Raw genomic sequence first — 19,287 nt, forward strand, 5'->3', positions numbered from 1 at the left:
TAATGGCTGAGTAATATTCCATGGTGTATATGTACCACAGCTTCTTTATCCATTCATCTGCTGATGGGCATCTAGGTTGCTTCCATGTCCTGGCTATTATAAACAGTGCTGTGATGAACACTGGGGTGCACGTGTCTCTTTCAGATCTGGTTTCCTCAGTGTGTATGCCCAGGAGTGGGATTGCTGGGTCATATGGCAGTTCTATTTCCAGTTTTTTAAGAAATCTCCACACTGTTCTCCATAGTGGCTGTACTAGTTTGCATTCCCACCAACAGTGTAAGAGGGTTCCCTTTTCTCCACACCCTCTCCAGCATTTATTGCTTGTAGACTTTTGGATAGCAGCCATCCTGACTGGCGTGTAATGGTACCTCATTGTGGTTTTGATTTGCATTTCTCTAATATTCATTCTTTTTTTAAAAAATATTTATTTATTTGGCTGTTACAGGCCTTTGTTGCAGCATGTGGGACCTAGTTCCCTGACCAGGGATCAAACCTGGATCCCCTGCTTTGGGACCACCAGGCAAGTCCCCTTATTTCACTCTTACAACAATCCCATTATTGTATTGTACCTCCAGAGAAGAGATGAGGAAACCTAGGCTTCCAAAGCTAGTCAGCTGCAGAGCCAGGATATTTACTTACCTGGGTTAGTCTCCCCCAGTACACAAGCTCTTAAGGTTATGTTAGAAAAGAGATAAAAACTACAGACCTTTTTGCTAAACACTCAAGATTTTGCAGATGATTTTCAGGGAGGCATAGACATCCTGGTCTCATGTTAGTAATTCCAGAGTATGACTATGAATTTTTGAGGCTAAGGATCACAGTTTAACTACTTTTGAGTTCCCTGAATCAAGGAGAGGGTCTGGGGGCTTCCCTGGTGGCTCAGTAGTTGAGAGTCTGCCTGCCAGTAGTGAGGATGTGGGTTCAATCCTTGGTCCAGGAGGATCCCACATGGTGCAGAGAGGCTGGGCTGGAGCGCTCTGGAGTCCAGGAACCTTAACTGATGAGCCCACTCGCTGCAACTGTCGAGGCCCGAGAGCTCTGGAGCCCATGCTCTGCAATAAGAGAAGCCTCTGCAATGAGAAGCCCGCGCACCACAAGTAAAGAGCAGCCTCTGCCCTCCGCAACCAGAGAAAAGTCGGCACAACAACCAAGACCCAGCACAGCCAAAAATAAGATGAATAAATAAATTTTAAAAAAAGAAAAAAAAGAGAGAAAAGGGTCTACTCCAGATATTTGGGCTCATTGGATGTTTATCCAAATTAATAGAACCTAGGCTAGACTACAGCTTAGGCAGAAATGCAAGCAGATGTAATACATTGCTCTGGTGTCGTTTTTTTTTCCCCCCAAAATACAAATCCAATCACATCACTCTCCTGCTTACTAAATTTCCAGGCCTCTTCAGAAGAAAATATAAACTCCTAAACTTATCTATCAGCCCTCCTCATTCCTCCCCAAAACTGTCCTTTTCTCATAAGCTTGCCCCTCTCTTTCTTCTGCCTCTGCTGAAGAGCTAGGGGTGGGGATGAGGGCTCCATGCCTGTGTTATTTGATCCTGACTACCACCGAATGACTCAGGGATGGACAGAAAATCCAGGCTGGGCTGACCCCAGTCCACCATGGGAGATTTGAGTTCAGGGATCCAGGGGAGAGTAGTTTACGGGGATGGTAAGCCTCTGAATTAAATGGTCGAGTACCACCTAGGCCTGAACCAGCTTTATGATAAGCCCAAGCCTTAAGCAACTTTTTCCCAAGTTGTAGGGGATCAGAAAATCCATTAAAAAAAAAAAAATCAGAGAAAGCTGAACCTTTGAGAGAAGCCAGGGATTAAAGGGAAGAGGCAGAGAGAAGGAGCAGAGAGGACACAGAGGATCTGAAAATGGGTGGAGAGGGCCGCAGTTAAGAGCTTGGGCTCTGCTGTCAGGCTGTTTCGGGTTCAAGTCTCAGAGCTTCCACTTTCTTACCTTGAGTCGGGCATTTAACCTCTCTAAGCCTCAGTTTCTTCATCTGCAAAATGGGATGATGATAACAGTACCTACCTCAGAGAGCTGCTGTGAAATTAAATGGGTGAGCACACACAGAGCAGTCAGGATAGCTTCCAGCAGCACCCAGTGAATGTCTAATAAATGCCAGCTGTCGTTACAGGGGAAATAGCTCCGCACACACCACCCTGTCAGCCCAGACCCCCCAGCATTCGAGCCGCTGGCTAGTCTCCGCTTCTCACCCTTGACCTGAAACTGCCTGCCATATCCTGAAAGGAGACACCAGTGCTGTTTGGGTGAGCACGAGAGGGTTCAGGCCGCTGCGGTGACTCTGCGATCGGGACGCGTGGTTGGCCAGTCCCTCCGGCTGAACTCTGACTGCTCTCTTTGGTCTCTCCTGCCGCAGGTACCCAGGTTCCAGGCTTCGCTTATCACACGCTGTGGGTCAGTTCTGCAGGTCTGTGCCTTTTCCTCTCTGTCCAGTGAATCCCAATCCGTCTTTCAAAATCCAGCTCACATGGCCTCTCCCTACAGAGGTCATCCCTGGAGGGGCCAGCCACTCTCCACGGGGCTCCCTCATCATTCTGCCAAGCCTGGGGGGTACTTAGCACACACAGCCTGTGACAGGGGTGTGTGTGTGTGTGTGTGTGTGTGTGTGTGTGCTTAGCACACACAGCCTGTGACAGGGGTGTGTGTGTGTGTGTGTGTGTGTGTGTGTGTGTGTGTGCATCACCGCCCAGAACCTGTGAGCTTTGGAGGGGACAGGGATGGGTTCTGAGAGTCATCTCTACACCCCCCAGCACCTAGGACAGCTGGTTCCCATGGTGTTTCTTGGCTGGGGCTCAAGTTCTCGGAGCACCCATGGAAAGGTCAGGATCAGAGTCAGTTTTCTATTTGGCTACCATTTGTTAGCCATCTTCGATGCCTGAGGCATGTTGCAAGGTGCTGGGGGTACCGCAGGTAGCAGGGGGGCTCTAGAGTCTTTCTAGGCCAGCTCAGAAGATGAAAGGGAGTGTCACGCCACGCGGTACTTCTGCAGCCTCAGTTATTCCACCACATTCTTGTTTTTTGGTTTTTGTTTCTTTTCCGCTCTAGCTGCCTGGAGGAGGCCGTGGCAACCCACTCCAGTATTCTTGCCTGGAGAATCTCACGGACAGATGAGCCTGGCCGGCTACAGTCCATAAGGTTGCACGGAGCTGGACGGGACTGAAGCGACTTACCACGCACGCGTAGCTGTCTGACATATTCCATATCGTAAAAAGCAAAAAGAAAACTTTTGTGTTTGAATTTCTTGATTAGCACTCACTGAAAAAGTAAACTTATATATGTATAATTGAATCACTTTGGTGTACACTGGAATGACAACATTGTAAATCAGCTATACTTCAATAAAAATAAATTTTAAAAAAGTAAAAATCTATAGTAGCCTTCTAAAATGACATACCTGACACATACAAAAGTAGACCTAATTTATGCACATTTATGAACTGTAATCAAACCAGCACCTGTGAACCCACCACCCAAAACACAGGGCACAGAGCAATAACACTGACACTTCCGGTGTGTCCTTCTCCACGCCTGAGAAGAAGGGATTCATAGGGCCAGGACTCCATCTCAGGCCTGTCTGTGCTGATCATGCTCGGCTGCCTCTCCAGTGGACTCTGAACTCTCTGCTTAGTGCCTGTGGGAACGACAATGGAAGGATAAGACCCCCTCCGGACAGGGGAATCTTGAAGATCACATCCAGGTTACTCATTGCCTAAGAGGAAACATACCGTAATCACCCCTGTCTCTGGACAAGTCATAAATTTTTTTCCGTATCTATCGGGATGTAATCACAGGCTTATCGATTATTAACTGGTTGGAACGTGACCACAAGCTTATTGATTATTAACTGTTTGGAATGTAACTGCGGGCTTATTGATTATTGACTGTTTGAACACATAACACGTGAATGATGGGGTTATTGTAGTTGTATTTACCCTATCTTTGTTTATGTAAGTCTCAAGGGAATTGGGGTGGTGGGTTTGGACACGTACACATGGGGTATAGAAGATTTTCACAAATGCTGGTCGGGGTCCTTGGCTAAGAGGAGACTCTGCCTTGGGCCCGCCGGTGTAATAAACTGCACTCCACTATCTGTATTGTCCTTCTGAGTGAGTTTGTTTCCCGGAAAGCGTGGCTATAACAAGATAATCAGAATTTTTATCCTTGCCCCTTTGCGGTATAGTTTTTAATACAAATGTATGTGTCCCTAAACAAATTATTATTTTTCATTAATTTTTATTGGCGTATAGCTGCTTTACAACGTTGGGTTCATTGTTCCTGTGCCAGCAGAGTGAGTCAGTCACACATACACATATATCCCCTCCGTTTTGGACTTCCTTCCAATTCAGGTCACCACGGAGCATTAAGGAGCGTTCTCTGTGCGATATGCTTGCTCGCTTAGCCCCTCAGTCGTGTCTGACTCTTTGCAACACTCTGAGCCAGGCTCCGGTTCACGGTATTTTTCAGGCAAGAATACTGGTGTGGGACCCAGCGATCGAACCCACATCGCTCACACCTACCACTACTGCGACTTGGGAAGCCCCCACTACTGGTGCTATCCTCCCCTTAAGAATAAAAAACAACAAACGCTACTTACCTGCTTTGGTTTTACCCTTGTCCTAAGACATAATCTTTGCAAAACTGCCGATTTTGCACAGCTAAGGATATATTTATTAAATATTCATTAAAATAAATAGGTGATCATTGGAATAAGCGTGTGGAACTCTCGCATTGAGGTTAACAATGTGGACCCTGAGGGAATTCCTCGGCAGTCCCCCGGTTAGGTGTCCTCAGGCCCCGGGACCCGGGTTCACTCCCTGGTCAGGGAACTTAGATTTTGCAAGCCAGGCAGTGTGGCCAAAAAAACACAAAAAATGTGTGGGCCTTGGAGTTGGAATTCAGCTCTGCCACTTTTTGGTCATGAGGCCCTGAACACTGCAACTTTCCTTGTTTCAGTTTCCTTCTTTGTAAAATGAGGGTCTTCCAGCGGCTCTTAACTGGGTATGCCCCAGCCCCATCCTGGGAGACTTTTGGCAAATTCTGCAGAAATTTTTGGTCGTCACGACTTGGAGGAGGAGTGTTACTGGCAGCTGGTGGGTGGAAACAGGGATGCTGTTAAATATCCTATAATGCACGGAACAGCCCCCGCCATGGAGAACGATCAGGTCCCAGATGTTAATAGTCCCAAGGCTGAGAAACCCTGGGATATACAGCAGTCAGCTTCTCAGAAGCCGGAGAAGGAGGGAAAAGACTCGTCAACCCAGAGCTGGGCACAGAGGGTCCGGCCTTCCAGGGTGGCCAGCCGGGGACCTTGGGCTGAGTCCTCCCTCCACGTGGAGGCACTGCTGTCTCTGACTCCCGGCCCCATGGGCGAGGGCGGCTGCAGGGGACGGAGCAGATTCTTGGAGAGTCTGCCACTTTAAGAACTGGGAGGTCTGGTTTCCCCCAGAGGGAGAAGCAAGGGGAGCCTGCTCCAGTTTCTAACCCCCAGACAACTCCAGGGGAGGCCCACGTAATTGATGTCTGATGTCGGCTGACAGTTGCATGAATTATGCACCCACCTATTGTACAGTCCTTGGCGCTGTTATTCCAGGGCGGCTCCCCCTACTTTGTACCTAAGAATGTGCTCTTCCCTCCCCTCCTCTCAGCCTGAGATGCTTTGGGCCGAGGCTCACTGCATCCTGGAGAGGGGCTGAGGCTTGGGTTGGGAGGGTCAGAGCGTGCTAGGCCTCCTGCCTTGGTACACGCATGCATCAAATATCCTGAGTGCTAACACAGTGTGACCCACCCTCCTCGCCATGCCCACGAGACTGATTTCTCTTCCAGACCTGCTGAAACCTTTAGGGTCAGGGTTAGACTTTCTGACTGGGGAGCTTTTCATCGTAAGTTAAACCCTCTGTGCCTCATCTATAAGAATGGGAGGGTGGTCGCTGCAGTGTGGCAAAGAGAAATCAATGAATCTGTTAGGCCTTTAGCTCAACTTTTATTGCTTTTATCATTTCACAGCGCCTTATTTATAAGTTGGTTGGACTTGGCTTCGAGCACTAGTATTATTATTCCCCACTGGCTGTGTGGCTTTGGACAAGTCACTTCCCCTCTTTGAGACTCCATTTCTTTATCTCTAAATTGGAGAAGAAAGTAATTAAGCACCTACCACAAGCTCCAGGAGTTGGCGACGGACAGGGAAGCCTGGAGAGTTGCGATCTATGGGGTCGCAAAGTCAGACATGACTGAGCAACTGAACTGAACTGAAACACGAAACAGTCGCTTAATATATATTTTATGTTATTAAGTTATTATTTGGGTAATTTATTGTCCCCCCTTCTCCCAGCCTCTGGACTGGGGGCTTCTGGAAGTCCAGGACTGGGTCTGTGGATCCCAGTGCCTGGCTAAGGCAGCAAGCATCCTCTAAACAGTTTTAAACCCAGGTGAAGATTAGTTTTTTTTTTTGTTGTTGTTTGTTTGTTTGTTTTTTTAAGCTGTTTTTTTTCCCCCTCAGTGCTCAGTGGTTCTTTTTGCTTTTAATTTTTTTTTCAAGCTGTGTGATTCTCTTTTATTTTTTAACGTGGCATGTAGGATCTTAGTTCCCCGCCCCAGGATCAGACCTGTATCCCCTGCATTGGAAGCGTGGAGTCTAAACCACTGGACCACCAGGAAAGTCCCCCAAATGAACAGTGATCTCTGGGATGGGCCCCAGGGATTGGGGAGCAGCCTGTACCCAGTCCTCCTGACCCCAGCTCAAACTCCTGACCAGGCCTCTGCATCTCCAGCCTCGCTTTCCTGGGATCTGAGCCCAATCGAGTTTGGGCAGGACTCCAGGAACCCAGGGAGCAGAGAGGCAGGAACCAGGACCAGAATTTGCAGACTGTCCCCAAATTCCCTCCCTGTGAAGAGATTCTGAGTCCTGCAGCCCACCTGTCTGCACCAAATATGGGAGCGAGCTTTGGTTCTCTGAGAGAAGAGATTAGCAGGTCAGAGCACCCAGGGAGGGACTCAGAGGTGTTGGACCCAGGCCTTTCTCATCCTAAAAAGAATTTCTTTTTGTCTCTAGTGGTTGATCCCAGGATGACTACCTTTGGCTCCAGCAATAAACAGATTGTTTGCTTTGAAGACTCCCCTGGTCTTCCATGAACATGGACAAAGCACAGAACGTCTGGGCAGAAAAGGGCCCAGGCTCCTCTCTGGGAAGATGAGGGGACTCAAGCAGAGAGGGGAGGGGACTAGCTGACGGTCACACAGCTCACTGGGGACAAGTCTGTGCTGTGACACTAGAAACCCTGGAGGGCTGAGGACCGCACCAAGTGTCAGGTCCTGCAAACTGTTTTCATATACCTCCACCTTCACGGCAGCATTATTTATAAGAGCCAAAAATGGAAATCAATCCAAATGTCCATCAGCCGATGGATAAACAAACTGTGGTCTATCTATACAATGGAATATTATTCAGCCATAAAAAGGAACGGAATACTGATACATGTTAAAATATGGATGAGTCTTGAGAACATTATGCTGAGTAGCGGAAGCCAGCCACAAAAGGCCACATAGTGTATGATTCCATGGATATGAAATGCCCAGAAAAAGTGCATCTATAGAGACAGAAGGTGGGTTAGCTGCTGCCAGGGTAGGGACAGGGGGTAGCAGTCAATGGGCATGAAGGATCTCACTGGGATGATGAAAACATTCTAAAATTGATTTAGGATGATGGTTGTACAACTTGGCAAATTTACTGAAAAGTCATTGACTTGCTCACTGGAAATGGGTGAATTCTGTGCTATGTAAAATAAACCTCAAATAAGTTAAATAAAAGGCTGCTTTCCATAAAGAGTGTCCCATTGCTTCTAATCCTCACAGTCACATTGATGGGTTACAGGAGAGAAGCAGAAATCTGAGCGAGCCACAGCCCTGCTGTAAACCCCGTCAAGTTCCGATCTCTTGGCATTTATGAGGCATATATTTCCCGAGCACTCACTAAGCGCTATGCTCTTTGCTGGAGAGGCACCATGGATAAGAAAGACAGTTTCCCTGGCCTTAAAGAACTGCTAGGTAAAGGCAGGCCAAAAAACCCATAAACCAATAAAGGAGCAAAATGATGTCAGATAGTATTATGTGCTACACGTTACTGAGAAAAACAAGCCAGGAAGCAGAGTAGCACTAGTGGCGTCCACGTGAGGTTGGGTGGTCAGGGCAGGCCTTTCACGGGAGATGTCCTGGTGCTGAGACTTGAAGGTGAGGAGTGTGTCATTCAAGTCTGAACATTCCAGGTAGGAGCACAGCGTGTGCAAAGGCCCTGGGGTGGGAAAGAGCTTGGCATATCAAGCAACAGAAAGCAGCTCAGTGTGGGTGGGGCTGCATGAGCCGGTGGAGGGTGGGAGTAGATGAGGTCAGAGGGGCAGAAGGCGCGACGAGGAGATCTGGATTTTGTCCTAAGACCACCTTCCTTCTCTCTCCAGGCCGTTTTCTCCATTTCCCATTGCGTATTCCATAACGAATCCTGGCAAAACCTCATACAATTCTCAACTCCGGAGCCGCTCTGCCATGGCTCCTTACACCTCCAGATACTTGCCTCTGCCTGGAGCGCCCTTTCTCTCCCACCTCTTTTTAAAAAATATTTAATTAGTTACATTTATTTATTTACTTGGCTGCTTCATGTTTTAGTTACGTCATGTGGGCTTCCTTGCTCCGAGGCATATGGGATCTTAGTTCCCCGACTAGGCATCAAACCTGTATCCACTGCATTGGAAGATGGATTCTTAACCACTGGACCAACAGGGAAGTCCCTCTCCCCGACTTCTCCTGGCTGATTCCTACTGCCCATTGAAAGTCCAGTGAACCTTCTCTGACCCCGACGTGTAGGTTGAGAACATCCGCCCTCGGGACTCTCAGAGCCCCTGATTTTCTCCTTTCACAGCATCGATCTTGCTGCGCTGGAATTTCCCCCTTTGTGTCCTGCGATAGAATGTCAGCAGTAGGAGGGCCCCGGCTTATCTGGCACTGTTGTATTTCAGTTCCTGAAATGGTGCCTGGCACAGAGAAGGTGCTCCCTAAATAGTTAAGAAAATGAACAAGCAAATGAATGAAAAGGGGACTCAGAGAATGCAGTGACTTTTCTAGGGCTACACAACTTGCAAAGATTAGATCTGGGACTCCCAGCTTAGATCTGTGTGTCTCCCCAAGACATTTTCAAGGACGTAGGAGGGAGCGGTTTCCGGACTATGGAGCCTTGCTCTCCTATTATGGTGTTTCCGCTTCCCCAGCTTTAAAGGGGGATTACAGATGGGGAGTTTTAATCAGAAGGGTCACTGGCGCAGATCCGATTAAGGGGATTGGGAGCAGGCTGATGGTTTTGACTGCCTTCTCTACAGGTAGGGGCCTCTGGTGGGGGTCTGGTGAGGAAATGGAGTCAGGAGCCTGCAGGAGGCGCTCATGGGCACAAGAGACAGGAATACCGGGATGGCAGAGGATGAGAACCTGAGGCTGAGCCAGGCAACAGAGGGCTTCCCCGTGAGCAGGCAACCAAGTCACAAAGGTGTAAACAGGATGGAGTGGCATTGCTGGGGGGTATCCCAGGCATTATAAACCAGAGGCCTTGGGGCTGAGAAATTTGTTTTTACTTACTTGCCCAAGTGTCCAAATTCGGAGGCTTCACATAAAACTCCAGATTTTCAGATTGCACTTGGAGCATCAGATGCTGAGCCTACACATTCAGCCTGCCTTCCCTATGGCAGCCACTTGCTGGCGCTAAGGAGCAGCTGCCGCTTTAGACAGGGTGTGGGCTCCCCAGGGTCCACAGGCCCCTTCACCTGTTTCATTATCTGTCAGGTCTCTGTAGGTGTTGGGTTTGCCATCCTGGACTCACTGAAGACAGCGACACTTAACTAACCTGCTACCATATACAAAGAACTTTCCAGGCAAGACCTGCATCTAATTACACAAACCAGGGACTTAGGGGTCATGCTTGCCACATCCAACTCCATCCTTTGCCTCCATATCCAAACCATCATCAAGTGTTCATTCGGGCTCACAAACATCTGAGATCTGTTCCATTCTCTCCACCTGCTAAGCCGTCACCTCCCATTGGACCACTGCAAACAGACCTCTTTCTGGTGTCCCCAAAGCCACTCTGGACCATTGTGGCAAAGACTACTAGATGTCCCCAATAGCTATCCTTCCCTTCATTCACTGTAAGAGTTTTAGCAGCACAAGAGACTACCCAGGATGAAGACTACCTTTCCCAGCTTCCCCTGTAGTTAGATACGGCCATGTGACTAAGCTTGTCCTATGGAATGTGAGCAAAAATGATGCTTGCCCTATCTCCTCCTCCTTGCTGGAGGGGAGGCAGATGGGATGGGCAGAGCTGGAGCAGCTATCTCGGATCTGAGATGGAAGATAATTCCAGCCACAGACTGGCCCTTTACTGAAAAAGTTTGCCAGCTCCTGCTAACATCCATCTTAGTGAAGCCACTGTGCTTTTGGGTCTCATAGTTACAATCATTTAGCCTATACTCTGCCTAACTCTCCAGCCTCGGCTTGTTCCACGTTCCCCTTTGGTTTCTCATCTCAGACACATTGCCCTTTCTTTGGTCTCTAGTAGTCTCCACGATCCTCCTTACCACGAGGACTTCGCCCTCGCTGTTCCTCCTGCCTGGAATGGTTTTCCCTCCTCCCTGCCTGGTCAACTCCACATCCTCTTTCTTAGCTCAGGCACCACCTCCTCAGGGAAGCCATCCCAGACCAGGCCAAATCCCTCATCACAGGCTCTAATAGTACCACGTCCTTCTCCTCATGATGCTGTGCAAGTGGCAATCTTAGCAATAATGTTCTCCTCTGTAGAAGGTAAGCAACGGGAGGACAGGGTTTGTGTCTGATTTTTCTCAAACTTGAATCCTCAGAGTACAGAGCAGGTGCTCAATACATTATGGAATAAAGGATGTCATTTTCACCCCCTAAACAACCTGCAGGGTGTGCTGTGTCCCCTCTCTCCATTTTATAGTTGGGAAAACTGAGGCTTAGAAAGACAACATCCAAAGCGACAGGGAAGGGGCAGAGGCAGGTTAAATGCACATCTACTAGACTTTGAAGCGTCTCCTCTTTTCTTTAGAAACCAAGGACCATTCCTACCATCTTATCCTACCATCCAGGGGTCTGGGTTATGTTTTTTAATATATGCCCTCACTTGAACCATCTCCCCTAGGTGACCTCTCTCTCCCCAACAAGCTCTGGGTTGGGTCTTCCTAACAGTTCAGCTAAGTTCCCACGAGCTTTGCCAAAGCAGGAATTCTAGAAGCTGGTGACGTTACAATGTCCTGCCCATCGGAGGACAATGCCTCAGATGGGGGAGGCAACTTGACTCTGATCCTGGTAGAAGGAGGGGTGATGGGGAAAATGTGGGGCCGTGTCCTTCCTGCCTGAGTGATCACCAAGTCCTGATACCTGCTGAGGGAGGAGGAGCTGAAGAAGGGCCTGCCAGTCTTAACAGTGATGAATGGCATCCGTCCACATCTGCTGCAGAGAGCAGTGTTTGGAATAAAAAACACGGTGCGAACGAGATGTTAAACCAGGACAGTGTCCACAGGCTCTGCTGAGCTCCAACCCTGTCCCCTTGCCCGCTGAGTCTGGCAGGATGGGGGTGGGAAGGATCGTGTCTGAGAGCTTGGCTGAGGTGGCTGGGTTGCTAGAAGAAGCTAAATGTGTTAGTCTGGAAGTGGAGATTTTGGGCACTACTCTGGCTAATGTCAGAATGATGGTCCATAGTGGTCATTCTTGACAATAGCCAGATTTGCTGGTTAATGGCAGATATATTTTTTCTTCTACTTTTTTTTTTTTTGGCTGTGCTGCATGGCTTGTGGCATCTCAGCTTCCTGACCAGGAATTGAATCTGGGCCCTGGGCAGCAAACGCATGGAGTCTTCACCACTAGACCACCAGGGAGTTTCTCCAATACACATTTATAAAGAAGCATTTGGGTGGCTTGACAACAGTTCTTTTTCATGTAGCATTTTAGTCTTTCTAGAGATTCATATTGAGGTAAAATGGATGTGTGGATTGTCAAGAGACCCACGTTTTAATTCTGGCTGGGCATTCTTAGGGCTTCCCAGATGGCACTAGTGCTAAAGAACCCGCCTGCCAATGCAGGACACTTCATAGACGCGGGTTCAATTCCTGTGTTGGGAAGATCCCCTGGAGAAGGAAATGATAACCCACTCCAGTATTCTTGCCTGGGAAATCCCATGGACAGAGGAGCCTGGTGGGCTGCAGTCCATGGGGTCGCCAAGAGCCGGACACGACTGAGCGACTTAGCACAGGCATTCTCAAACCAAGTGTCTTCACGTCTCTGATCTTCCTCACACAATATCCACCGAGGATCCGTTGCTGCAGGAACGGAGGTCTCATGTTGAGAGGATGGGGCTACTGGATTCCCAAGTCACCACCCAGAAGAGAGCTGTGCGGGATTGTCACCGGATCCTTAGTGGAAATGGCACGAGTCAGGAATAAACTTTGACGTAGAGCCATGAGATTGTGTTTGTACATACTGCAGCACAATCTAGGGTATCTGAACCCATCTGGTGGAGCTGGAGTGCACGTTCTTTACTCTGGGTCCTGTGTGCTCAGTCGCTTCAGGCATGTCTGACTCTGCGACCCCATGGACTGTAGCCCACCAGGCTCCTCTGTCCATGGGATTCTCCAGGCAAGAAGACTGGAGTGGGCAGCCTTTCCCTTCTCCAGGGGATCTTCCCAACCCAGAGGTCGAACCCAGGTCTCCTGCATTGCAAGTGGATTCTTTACCAGCTGAGCCACAAGGGAAGCCCACAGACAAAGATGAATGGCTCACAAAGACTCTCGCAAAGAAACCACTGCTTGGAGACAGTATTAATAATGCAAGCCCAGGGGAACAGCAAGATAAGAGTTAAACTGATGCTTCTCCTCCTGCTGTGAGTCTTTCAACAGTAATGTGAGGTTAAAAACAATGATGATCTTGCTAGATCGTCATTATCGGGGAGACTCTGTAATATGGATTTTCATCCACTTTCTTTAACAGTGAGCCTGGCTTCATTCATTCATCACATATAAGAAGAAAGCAGGATAAGTGAATTTAAAAACAATGAATGAATGAACTAAGTCCAGTGAGATGGTGGTACTAGAATGCACTAGTTAAGGACTAGACCTGCATTTTAATCCCAGCTTCTTGATTTTTCCAGCTGTGAGATCTCGGACAAGTTACTTAGCCTCTCTGAGCCTCTCAATTTCTTCATCTCTGCAATGGGGATAAGCAGTTCCTACCTCACTGAGGATTCACTGGGATAATGACTGGCACACAGTAAGGGTTCAATGAACGTTAGTGGCTCATTTAAAAAAAAAGAAACTGAGAGGAAGACTTCAGCTCAATATAAGAGTATTCTTTTTTCTTCTTTTGCCACGCCATGTACATGCAGGATCTTAGTTCCCCAACCTGGGATTGAACTTGAGGCCCCTGCAGTGGAAGCATAGAGTCTTAACCACTGGACCACCAGGGAAACCCCAACATAAGACTATTCTAAGGTGGGACCTGTTACAATTAGCTATTGCTGTTATTCATTGGAGGGAGGGCAAAGAGTTTGTATCCCTTACACGGCTGTGAAAATTTACACAAGGAACTTCACCTCTCTGAGGCTCAGTTTCTCCATCTGTAAAAAGGGAATAATAATATCAACATGGTGAGGTTTTTATTAAGATTGATCTCATTCATTTGTTCAATGATGCCAGGTACCATTTTAATCTTTAGGGATATAGCAGTGAACAAGCCGGGCAAAAAATCCCAGCTTGTGTAGAGCTGACCATCTCGTAGAGGGAAGGGACACGCAGTGAACAGTAGCAAGCCAGCAGGATAATTTCGGGTGGTGACAGTTGCTAGGAAAAAATGAAGCAGGTGAGTGGGAAAGAAGATGCCCGTGAGATGAGTTCACTGCAGCTGCAGTGGTCAGGGAGGGCCTCTCCGGGGAGGGGACACTAGAGGGGGGACTTGAATGATAAGGAGCTGCCGTGTGACCATCAGCAGGAAAAGCATTCCAGGCAGAGGGAACAGCACATGCAAAGGCCCTGAGGTGGGAATGTGTTGGGCCAGTGCGGTTGAAGCAAGGTGAGTGAAAGGGAGAGGGAGAGGAGATGAGGTGAGAGAGGTCATGAGGGCGGATGCGAAAGGATTTCCGGGCCTCACACCCTAAGGGCAGGACAGATCGTGATTAGTATTTCGTATTAGTAGCAGCAGTTTTACTCTCTCTTCTTCCTGCCCCACCAAGGATCCGCTTTGGAAAGGAGTCCCTTAGATGTTCAGCCAAGAATCCTGTTAGGTCAGTTTGGCTAAAATCCCCCCTTTAAAAAAACATCTATTTTTATTTACCTTTTATTTGGCTGTGCTGTGTCTTAGTTGCAGCCTGAGGGATCTTTTATTGTTTTTAAGTTGCAGCTTGTGGGACTTAGTTCCCTGACCAGGGATTGAACTCAGCCCCCCTGCACTGGGAGTGTGGGGTCCTAGCCTCCGGACCACAAGGGAAGTCCGCAGAAGCCCCCTTGTCTGCTGGTGTTTCCTCTTAGGGATCTTCCATCCACTGACCCCAGCCTGCTCCTTGGCTATAACTCCCACTCGCTGCGGCCGTGCTCAGAGCTGACCCCCGTCTCTCTCCTACCGTAAAACCCTGTTCGTTACAGTGGTCCCCACGCTGGTCTCAGGGGTCCCGAGTAAAGTCGGCCTCCCCGACTTAACAAGCGTCACTGATTTTTTTTCTTTGATGCCTTCCTTCTCTGAATTCCAGCAGCCTCTCATTTTCTTGTCATAAAAGGGGGTCAGTGGATCCCTCGGCACGTTCTCGTTTGCTGCTCTGTGGGCCTGGAGCGCCCTTTCCCCCGCCCCTCTTCCTCACACAGTTTTGCTTTCTGACTTCTTTCAGGACTCAGCAGAAATGTCACCTCCTCAAAAAAGCGTTTTCAACTTTCCCCAGACTGAATTAAATGCCCTTCTGATGTGTGGCTCAACTCTTACTGTCTCTGTCATAGCAGCCTTTTAAAGGTAGAGGTTAGGCCTTGTCCTTCCCCTTCTTACAGCTGCCCCCCACCCCACCCCAGCTTCCTATTGCGTTCAAAATAAGGTCCCGTCTCTTATGGGGCTTACAAGACCCTGCCTGATCTGATCCACACTGGCCTCTCAAATCTCTTCTCCTCTGCTTTCTTCCACACAATCCCTCTCCTCTATCAGTACTGGCATCCGGCTGCCCCTTAACATACCAGGATCATTCCTGCCTCAGGACCTTTGCACTTGCTGTTTGCTCTCCCTTGAATGCTCCAGATTTCTCTATGGCTGGCTCCTTCTTATTCCTCACATTTCCTCCTCAGAGAGGGCACCGCTGACAACCTGATCCAGAGTAAACCCCTCCCTACTCGCTCAATCTCACCACATACCCTTTCACCTTGTTGGGGATGAGCCACAGTCTGCAGTCATCTTGCTTATTTATTTGCCCACTCATTTATTTTTTCCTTGCCCACCCACCCAGGTTAGCACTGTGAGGGCAGCAACTGTGTCTGTCTCGCAAGGCTGGATCTCTATTGCCCATCACAGAGCTTGGTAAGGAGTTGGCGCTCAAAAATATTGGTGCAATGAATGAACGGGTATACTAAAAAATACTGGTGCAATAAGTGAATGAATGAATGGTTAGATGAGTGGATGGTTGTTGGATGGATGGATGAGTGGGTGGGTTCAGAAACTGTGGCCCCAACTAGACCACCCAAATGCAGCAAGTTTATTGAGTCATCACCCTGAGTGAGGCATTATGGGAAAACACAAGCTGGAATTAGCAGCTGAACATGTAATAACAATGATATAATAATAACAGCTAGTATTTATTGATTACTCATGCTAGGTACTGTGCCAACTGCTTTCCATCAGCAGACTTATTAACTCCTTAAGTCAACCCTAAGATGAAGACACTCTCATTCTGATTTTGCAGTTGGGAAAAACCAAGGCACTGAGGGGGAAGGCTTCCTTACCAGGAGGACTCATCTGGACTTAAGGACTTGAGACGGATTCCAGCAGGCAGAGATGGGAGGAGGAGGTGTTCCAGGTGGAGGTTATCGCAGGTGCCAAGGTATGGAGGTAGGGATTGAGAGTCAGGCCAGTCTGGCTGGGGCAGGTGTGTACAGAGAGGGAAGGCTGGAAGAGTGGAAGCCACCACCTATTGCACACCTACTGCATACCATTTACTCACTCTAGGCTTTTACTCACAACCATCCCAGGAGGTAGGTTTTATCACTTTCACTTTTCAGAGGGCCAATCTGAGGCTTGGAGCAGCTAAATAATGTGCCCAAAGTCACACAGGAGAATTAGGATTGAACTTGAACTCAGCTTTGCCTAACCCTGGTTGTGGGCACGCTGGGTCAGGGGGATAGTCAGGGATCCAGCAGAGAGAAGACAAAGGCAAGTTGTTAACCGAGCAGGTACTAAGAGCCACACCCAGCATATTATCTCATCTAATTCTCACAAGTACCTAGGAGGTAGATATTTTTGTAGGGTTTTTTTTTTTTTTTTTTCTTTCTGCACTGCACGGACAGCTTGTGGGATTTTAGTTCCCCACCCAGGGATTGAATCCAGGCCATTGGCAGCGAAAGCGCTGAGTTCTAACTACTGCACCTTCGGGGAAGTCCCATGTAGTTTTTGATGTTTAAGGCTGCAGTGTTTTGGGAGGAAATCAACCTTCCTCCACTCTTATGATTGAGTGAAGGTGACTCTAATCCTCATTCCCAGGGAGGGTAAGAATGAGATCCACGTTTACCAGTTGTTGCTGTGGTTCAGTTGCTCAGTCGTGTCTGACTCTTTGCGACCCCGTGGACGGCAGCACGCCAGGATTCCCCGTCCTTCACCATCTCTCAGAGCTTGCTCAAACTCATGTCCAGTTGAGTCGGTGATGCTGTCCAAACATCTCATTCTCTGTCATCCCCTTCTTCTCCTGCCTTCAATCTTTCCTAGCTTCAGGGTCTTTTCCAATGTGTCCGCTCTTCCAATGAGTGGCCAAAGTACTGGAGCTTCAGTTTCAGCATCAGTCCTTCCAATGAATATTCAGGGTTGATTTCCTTTAGGATGGACTGGTTTGATCACCTTGCTTGTCCAAGGGACTCTCAAGAGTCTTCTACAACACCACAGTTCATCTATTCCCCTGGACACAATGATTGGTTTAGCAGTGTGGGCCTGACTCAAACTGGCTAATCAAGTTTCATTCTGGGATTGCTTCTGAAATTATTGGGAAATAATTTCATCAGAGACTGCTGAGTTGACAGGATATCCACCTATGGGGGCCAGAGAGTAATTTTTGGCCCTCTGGAAAGAATCTGCCCAAGAACACAGCCAGGATAGAGGGACTCCATGCTAAGAGACAAAAGCAGGTTTCTGATGACACTTGCTGAGCAGCTGGATACAGCCATTCCTGAAATCATTCCCTGGACTTTGAAGTAACATGAACCCATCACTGTCCTTTTTTGATTTGGGTTTCTGATTCTTTCAAATAAAAAGTGACCCGGCTAACAAAATTCTTCTCTTCATTTAACAGGCTAGAAAATTAAGATTCATGGAGGCAAAGTGACTGTCCCAGGAACACACAGCCAGAACGTGACCGAGTCACACTGAGATACACACAGAAGCTGCCTGGTGTCCAATAAGTCCTCAGTAAATGCTAGCTCCCTTCCCCCACAAACCACAGGGCGGCGGATGGAGGGCTGGAAGAGACACACCATGTGGAGCTCCAAGCTGCTGTTCAGGTTCCAGATTCCATCTGGAAACCTCCAAACTGTGTTGGGGTCTGGTAGGAGTGGGAACCAAGGCTTAGGAGTTGGCAAATAAAATGAATCAGCTGCCAGGATGTCCGTGTTTAAACAAAACTCCTGAGATTTCCAGTCCCTCCAAAAGATGCCATCTGAGGGTCCTGGCTGCAACCCAAGGTTTTCAGGGAAGGGCCCAGAGTCTTAGCACTCAGGAACTTACACTTACTAGGTGTGTACCCAGGTAACGGTTTCAGCATTGCTGAGGATTCTGTGGCTGTTTGAACTTTTCAGAGCTGCTTTCCTTTGGAGCTGGACAGATAATAAAGGGTTTAATCTGCAAGCTCTGACACTGGACAGAAGTTGGGCTGTAATCCTGGCTCTTGCCAGCTGGGTGACCTCCGGGACATTTACTTAACCTCTCTGGGCCTTGATTTCCTGTTGTATGAAGGGGACAGGAATGGAGGAAGAAATCAGGCAAATCAGGTAAAACCAGTTCAGAGTTTAGAATCTCTTTAGCATTGGGGCCACACGAGTGAGTGCCATGGAGAGGCTGAGCCCTGGCATGGACAATCATACCTGTCCCTGAAGCTCAGTTTTCTCATCTGGAACACGGAGTTCAGGGCAGTCTCCACCACACGGGTGTTTGGGAGGCAGGGGTGAAACCACGGGGGAAGATGAACACCCCAGACTGCCGCTTGGTACTGGTGAAGGGTGAGTGGCCGTGCCAAGTACGGACTGAGGCCGTCCTCCAACTGGAGGGCTCTGCCTGCCTACGGACGGGTAATCTGGGCCCATACAGTAATTATCTGCCAACATTTATTTCCCCTGTGAACCCAGATTTCCAACTTCTCAAAAAAAAAAAAAAATATGATGCTCTGGCTCCTCTGGGCCCATGTTCCTCTGTGAACCCCAGGCTGGGGCTGAGCGCCAGCTTGTCCAAGCCTGCGCTTTTAAAGTCTTACAGGCGGCCCACGCAAGTTGTTTATGAGGGTTGCTTGGCCCCTGCAGTGATCTCGGTCTGTGAGCCTAGGAATAAATCATTAGAAGTGTGGCCAGCGATGAGGGAGAGGATCAAACAGTGCCAAGGAAGCAGTCACGGGCCCCTTAAGGACGCTGGGTCTGCAGCTGGGTCCATGGGATACTCTGGATCAGGGCCGTGGGGCTGGAATCCTCGCCCGCTCTAGCCCCCCACCACTCTGTGCCACGGTCTGCTCGTCCTGGTCGTGCTGTATCTTCCTTTGTTGCTCAGTCATTCAGTCGTGTCTGACTCTTTGCGACCCCATGGACTGTAGCATGCCAGGCTTCCCTGTCCTTCATTATCTCCCCGACCCATGTCCATTGAGTCGATGATGCTACCCAACCATCTCGTCCCATGTTGCTGCTTTCTCCTCCTGCCCTTAGACCCCTCTTTGCATTTTCTCCCATTTCTGGACCTCCCTGAAGCTCTCCCCACCACCAGTCTCCACTCCTCATCCTGCCAATAG

At 48.7% G+C, this 19,287-nt stretch overlaps 1 protein-coding gene across 1 annotated transcript in view; it reads right to left on the reverse strand.

The window, feature by feature from the left end:
* The window catches only part of KCNB1 (potassium voltage-gated channel subfamily B member 1), a 112,303-nt gene that overhangs the window by 8,855 nt on the left and 84,161 nt on the right, over positions 1–19,287 (reverse strand). The window lies entirely within an intron of this gene.

This window comes from Cervus canadensis, chromosome 10 (assembly GCF_019320065.1).
Source record: "Cervus canadensis isolate Bull #8, Minnesota chromosome 10, ASM1932006v1, whole genome shotgun sequence".
Lineage (NCBI taxonomy): Eukaryota > Metazoa > Chordata > Mammalia > Artiodactyla > Cervidae > Cervus > Cervus canadensis.